This window comes from Arvicanthis niloticus, chromosome X (assembly GCF_011762505.2).
Source record: "Arvicanthis niloticus isolate mArvNil1 chromosome X, mArvNil1.pat.X, whole genome shotgun sequence".
Taxonomy (NCBI): Eukaryota; Metazoa; Chordata; class Mammalia; order Rodentia; family Muridae; genus Arvicanthis; species Arvicanthis niloticus.
This window is the reverse complement of record NC_047679.1, coordinates 33,258,805-33,265,729: the sequence shown is the minus strand read 5'-3', so window position 1 is coordinate 33,265,729 and position 6,925 is coordinate 33,258,805. Positions and strand designations below refer to the sequence as shown.

The following is a 6,925-nucleotide window of genomic DNA, read 5'->3' as shown; positions in this document are numbered from 1 at the left end:
TATGAATGTTTCTTCTATTCATAACACAGCATGGCAGCACTCCAGGATTTATGGCTCCATGGACCTCATGCCAGTCTAGAAAGCCTAAGCCTAGCTTTGTGTTTTGTCTTTATGCAGGGTCTCAAGCTCCCAAGTAATTGAACTATCACAGGAACTGGGTGCTCATTGCCCCAGAGGTTTTGGCAGATCAACCCTATGGGATTTTTAACTCCTGCTAACTTAATGCAGTGCTAAAGCAATAGTATTTTGTAGGAAAAATACAGGTGAAGGCCCTACAGGCTGTAACACAGTGCCTGGCTTTTCGAATCATCTATGTAAAGCAGGATGTTATACAACTGGGTATGCCAAGCCTTTTCTGAGAATGGTTTCTTTCGTATAAGTTTTTAATATTGTTGGATGGAAGGAAGGCCGATTCTCTGGTCAATGGTGGACATTTTTCCATACAGGTCACTATTAGTAGTTTGTTGAACATCCTTTGGTGGTCATAAACAGTAACTTTCTTCTATAAACACGTAGTAAATGCTTTGGACACCTGTTTTTTTATATATGTATCTTGGGGGGAACCTTCAGAAGTCCTCATTACCATTTGTTTACTGATGTATTTTTGTCTATTTTTAGAGTCTCCCTACTCCAAAATAGAGCTTTCCCGAGTTTTGTAGTCTTGGGAGCAATATATGTGTAGTAGCATAGATAGATACAAGAACTCTTTTGACATTTCCTGTTATCCCCTTTCTTTCACTGCAGTTCTTAGTGTGGCAGGGAGAGAGGAGAGAGAGAGAGAGAGAGAGAGAGAGAGAGAGAGAGAGAGAGAGAGAGAGAGAGAGAGAGAGAGAGAGAGAGAGAGAGGAGAATAGGGAAGAGCATATTTTGCTGCCATGGTTGGATGTTATCTTTGATGCCATGAGCAGAGGGAACCCTCACCTCATGCACTTACAGGCATATTTTATGTCTTTCCTGAAAAGGAATTCAGGTTGTTAGATCTGCTCACAGTTTTCTATGAATAGCCAGTAGATACTCCCTTGTTCCTAAGTTCCTTGTAACCCATCCTTTGAGGTTATATCTGTGGTTGTTCTTCAGTCCTTTTAAGTACCTCGAATACCTTTACTTTCTCAGGCTTCTCATGTGGAATGTGGAAGTTACAGACTTTTTCTTTTATGTGATGAAAGTATAGTTCCTCTTCAAGTCAGCCCTCCTGCTGTGTCTTTTGGCTGGGCATTGTCAGCCCTTGGTTCCTGGCTTTATTTGTACAGTCACATATTCACTCTTAGGTCTTACTAACTACAGAAGACGTAAGTAAAACTTTCTGACACTCTTTATTACTTGAGCATGGTTGAAGGAAATGATCTCTAGTTCATTGATGTGAGACATAAATGGCTACTCACTTCAGATAGATACCGATGACCTATGATGACCAATGTAATGATGTCATCTAAGTTCATTTTGCTGAACCAGTGGGTTTATTGAACTTACTTATAAAAGCATGGGTGAGGAGTTACTTCCAAGAGCACTGGCTACACCAAACAGTTACACTACTGACATTTTACTCCAGCATGGTTGATAACTTTCCCTAAATTACACAAATGGGGTCCTCTTCCTTGAATAATCTTCCACACTTTGAATCATGTAGCACCTAGGGAGATCATGAGACTATACTCCCCTGAGGTGAAAATTACATATTTATGGCCAAGAAGTGTAAGAAGGAGTAGCTGAAAACTCAGCTGAGGATCTAATGACCCTCCCCATCGACCCTGTTTATGTGAGAATGTCAATAGGGGCCATTTTGAGACTTGCTTGTGAGTAGTCATTGCTGTTGTGATGATGAGGGTAATGGTCCTTATGCTCAGAAGACTGTTGCACAACACCACCCTTGATGAAGGAAAACATCTACCTTTGTTCCTTACTGAGATGCTACAGACTGACCTTAGTAAACAAGATCCTTTCCCTTGCAAAGCAGTTCCATCACCATCTTCTCCTACACAAATCTAATTACTGAGGTTTGCCTTCCTTTGAAGGCTCTGTGGATCCAGCTTCTGGCAGGATATTAGATATACTCTAAACAGCCAGGATTCTGAGGCTTTCCCTTCTCTTAGAAGGGCTCCATTGGGGTACTTTCTTTCTAATCCAATTTTAGTTCACTTAATTCCACAGGGTCCATATGCTGGCAATGGAAATCACAGTTCTGCTAGCTTTAGGTGACAGAAGGGCCTGCTACTTCAAACTACCTTCAATGCTTTCATGGTATTTTGATGTCTTGTTGATTGGCAAGTTGAAGATATCATTCCATATGGCTTTTTCTGTATCTTCCAAAAGGTAACTTTGGTTTCTCAATACAATTCAGAGCTTACCTGCCAATAATAGCACTTAAAGTACAGTAAGTGTTTCCACTCATTAAACCTGATGTATTACTAAGGAACAATTTGTCTATCTCTTACTAATTTTTTTAAGGGAAGCCCAATGGAAGAGACAGGATGAAGAATTGTAGGAGCCAGAGGGGTCAAGGATATCAGGAGAACACAGTCCACAGATTCAACCACAGAATCAACTAAGTAAGGCTCATAGAGATGAAACAGCAATCACTGAGCCTGCATGGGTCTGTACTAGGACCTCTGCATATTTGTTGTTGATTGTTAGCTTGGTGTTTTTGTGGGGCTCCTAACAGTAGAACTGAAGCTATTTCTGACTCCTTAAACTGCTCTGCAGACCCTTCTCCTCCTACTAGGTTGCTTCACCTAGCCCTGATATAAATGTTTATGCTTAATCTTACTGTATCTTGTTATGTTGTGTTCTGTTCATATCCCTAGAAGAACTGCTCCTTTGTGAAGGGAAACACTCGGATCTGGCAGAGGTGGGGGTATGAGGGGAGTAGAAGGAAGAAAAAAAATGCAGTTGAGATGTATTGTATAAGAGAATAATAATAATAATAATAATAATAATAATAATAATAATAATAATAATAAATACCAATCATCTTGTAGTGATGTAAACCTGCATGTGATTTCTCATTAGTCCATGAGATCTGCAGATTCAAGTCTATAGAGCAAACTTCTAGAACCTTTAAATGATGATATTGTTGTATTTGGAAGAACTGACACACCATATTGTATGTGCTTAACAAATAGTCAAATTTCTGCTTGACTCACACTGGAAAGTTAACCCTGTCAAGAATCAGCAGATAGCCATTTATATATAATCCTGAAGAACTATGTGAGTGGTTGCCTGGAGAATAATCTCTCTGTCTGTTCAGGAAAAAATGATGGTGTAAAACTTAATTGCTATAAAACTTAATTTGATATAGAACATGATAGCTTATTTATTATTAGGCATATGTCATATTTTACATAGAATTATTTGAAATGATTGTTAATGTATACTTTCAACATAATAAGATTTAGAATTACATAGAAGACATACTTCTAAGTATGTCTGTGAAAGGGTTTTCAGAAATTGTAACTAAGGAGGAAAGGCCCATCCTAAATGTAGGCAGCACATTGAATAGGCTGTATGGTCTCTCTGGCTGAAAAAAAAAAAGCCAGAGAACGTGAAGTGGGGAACCAGCATTCATCTCCCTGATTAGTGACTGCAGATGCAGTATTGCTAGCCACTTTACATTCATGTTTCTGTGCCTTCTCTTCCTTGACAGATTCATCCCTTCCAACCATGAGTCAAACTAAATTCTTCCTTCTTCAAGTTACTTTCATCAGGTAGTCTGTAACAGCAACAATAAAACTAATAAAGATAGTAAAAGTGCATTAGAGGTGCCAAGTCATTTTTCAGATGTTGCTGTCTAAGATTCAGAATCTATGCCGTCAACTTGATCTTTCTTACTACTTTGGTGCATCCAGGTTCCTGAATATGCAGTCTTGCTTATGGATATATCCACAACTGAAAGGCAGATTGGTTGGAATGGGCTGTGGAAGCTGTGCAATCCTCTCAAAGCCTGCTTACACATGTGTATTGGAAGATAATTCTACTTTATTGGTTTATATATAGATTGTTCTGCTTGCCTTGGAAAGAATCCCCCCAAATTCATTTTGCTCCTTAATTTTTAAAGTAGAAAGGGACTCAGTTCTCTTTATTTGGGACCTGTAAGTAATCTTATAACTGTATCAGCCATCTGGACATTGTATATGTTTAAAGTGCCCTAAATTAAAGATAGCCCACATTAATAAGATCTTCATTAAAATTCTTTTTTTTTGCTTTTAAAAATTTAATATATCAAAAGGCCTGCTTTAGTGACATGCTAGTCCCACCAAAAAATAACCCCAGTAACACCCACCCACTCACCCACCCGTCAGTAACAATGTTCAAGTTGACCTGCCAACTCATACTTCTAACTCATGTGTGGATTAAATATGCGCATCCCCTAAACCTAAGCCCAGGGACAGGTAGTAGCAAACAGTGGCATCCCACTGGCTACCTGTCCAATATCTGCTCCTGCAGAGTGGGCAGGGAAACCCTAAGCAGTAATGAAGCTGAGCCCCCAAGATAACCAACTTTCTGGGTACTGCATCCCCACCCCTACCTCAAGAGAGCCCCACTTCTAAACCAAACTCCTTAAACTTGGCACCCGGTGAATAGGATGATTCTCTCAATTAGAAAAACATATATCCACACATCCACATATATAACTTTTTTGTTTTTAACATTTAAATATAAAAATACTACTCCGCTTCGTGTTATAAATGGAGGACCAAGAAATGCCAACTTTTTTCTTCCTTTACAGTGGGGCCATCCATCAGGTGACACACTGAGTTGTGTTCACGGAGGGGATAAATTCCACTCCTCCAATCTAAGGAAGCATGGCACAAGAAACCAACTCCTCATCTGACTTCCATTTGGAACTGAAAGCTGGTTTCCCCTGAAGAAACACCAGCAGCTCTCTACCAACAGGGGAAATGTCAATCTAAGCCATTGGACCAGCCCTTTCAACTATCCTGAAGAAAAGAAAAGTCTTCCTTCACCACAAGCACACCCATTTTGTGACATCTATGCCTACTGGACATGCATTCCTGGTGAGATGAAGCAGTGGGTTACCCTTCTCCTCTCCCTCCTGCTCCCCACTAGAAAGCTAGATAGGAAAGAAAAGGTTGGGTGTGTAGAGATTAATTACTCGACCCCTCTATTCTGACCAATAAAAGCAAGATTAATTAGGCAAGAGGAATAAAAAGGCCTTGGTATTCCATCCTTTGAGTTACAGTGGGGACAACAGGGAGAGGGAAGAGTTGGGAAGTGGGATGAACTAGGAAGGGCTCAAGATCACTGGAAGTCTAGTCCACTTGGTTCTTGTATTGGAAGGGCTCGTCGCCAGTTTCATTGAGGAGACATGTGCGGATGATGGCTTCTGTCACTGCATAGGGGTCACAATTGGCAGAAGGCCAACAGTCTTCAAAGTAACTTCCTGGCTGACAGTCCAGGGAATGCGGACGCTGGCGCTGTGGTTGGCAACACCAGCAGAAAAGTCGTTGATGTTGGAAGTTTTATGGAATCCAGTCAGACACTGGGCATTGTCCAGGCCCCACTTTGGGATTGTAGGCATGGATGTGGTACTGGTGCCTCTTGCTCAATTTGTCAATGGCCTTCTCAGTGTACTTCAGACCACTCTCCTCCTGCATGGCTTTAGTGCTAAAGTTGGTTTGGCAGCCTGCACCATTCCAGTTCCCTAGAATGTGTTTGGGGTCAAAGGTTGCTATCATCCCAGTCTTCACACACTTGATGCAAGATAAAACGGGCTATCCAAAGATGATCTCCCATTTGCATCCCTTCACAGGGTCCTATTTGGAATTCCCACCAGGCAGGCATAACCTCAGCATTTGTTCCTGTGATCTTGACTCCTGCATATAAGCAGCCAGGTAGTGAGCCTCCAGGATAACCCTGCCATAGGCTTTGACTGCTCCCACACCACAGTAATAAGGAACTTGGGTCCAGGGAAGCCATTGGAAGGCCAACCAAAAGGGTGGCCACCTGTTCCCATGAGAGTATATTCCTGTTCCATTCCAAACCAGGGATGCTGGTTGCTCACTATGTCCATTATCCATTTACAGGTGTGCCTCAAATTGGTCTCTGCAGGCTTCCGGTTATACTTGAAAACTTCACAAAATCAACTTGTTGGTATCTTTGTGGAAGGGGTCTCAAAACATGGCAACAGGATGGAGATACATGTTGCTGTGGGACCCTTCGGACTGAAAGGTGCTAGAGCCATCAAAGTTCCACTCAGGTAACTCTTCTACACACTTGGGCTTACAGTCCAGGGTATGGGTCTTGCAGCATAGTCCTTCTCTGGTGCCATCAACCCAGATGTACATGGCTTGGATTTTCTCACCCTAGGGAAGAGACATGTATATTTGCTTGATGCCTTTGTTTAAGTGGGAACTTGCTGAGGTAGCCATGGTGGAAGATGTTCAGAACGGTGACCGGCCGGATGATGGATGGGTGAATAGGCCACGAGAGGTGAGGCTAAGAGTGGATAGGAGATGGGTGTGCTATTCGGACACTATGCTCTACTCCCATTCACCGTTCTGCCTTTATTAAAATTCTTAATACAATATATTTTGTTCATCCCCAGTCCCAATGTCTCCCAGATACTCCCAAAACCCAACTTCATATATATATATATATATATATATATATATATATATATATATATATATATATAAAAGAAACTGAAACCAAAACCAAAACAAAGTACAAACACAAACCAAAACAAACAATATCAAAACCTATCACTTGTTGTTTGTTTTCATTTGGATTTAGGCTTTCTTATGGTGTGTTTTCAGTTTTGGGTTTTTTTCTTTTTTTAGAGAAAGAATATGAAATTGGAGCACACACTTAAGACAGCCAATTTGATAGGAATTTGACGTTTTCCTATAAGATTTTTTTTTCCATTCAAGTTAAATATTTGTTTATGAAGCTTGAGAAAGATAGAGGA

General features: G+C 40.8%; 1 pseudogene; it reads right to left on the bottom strand.

The window, feature by feature from the left end:
* Window positions 1-5,155: 5,155 nt before the first annotated feature.
* Window positions 5,156-6,426, bottom strand: LOC117694685 (glutamine synthetase pseudogene; annotated as a pseudogene).
* Between the last annotated feature and the right edge of the window lie 499 nt (window positions 6,427-6,925).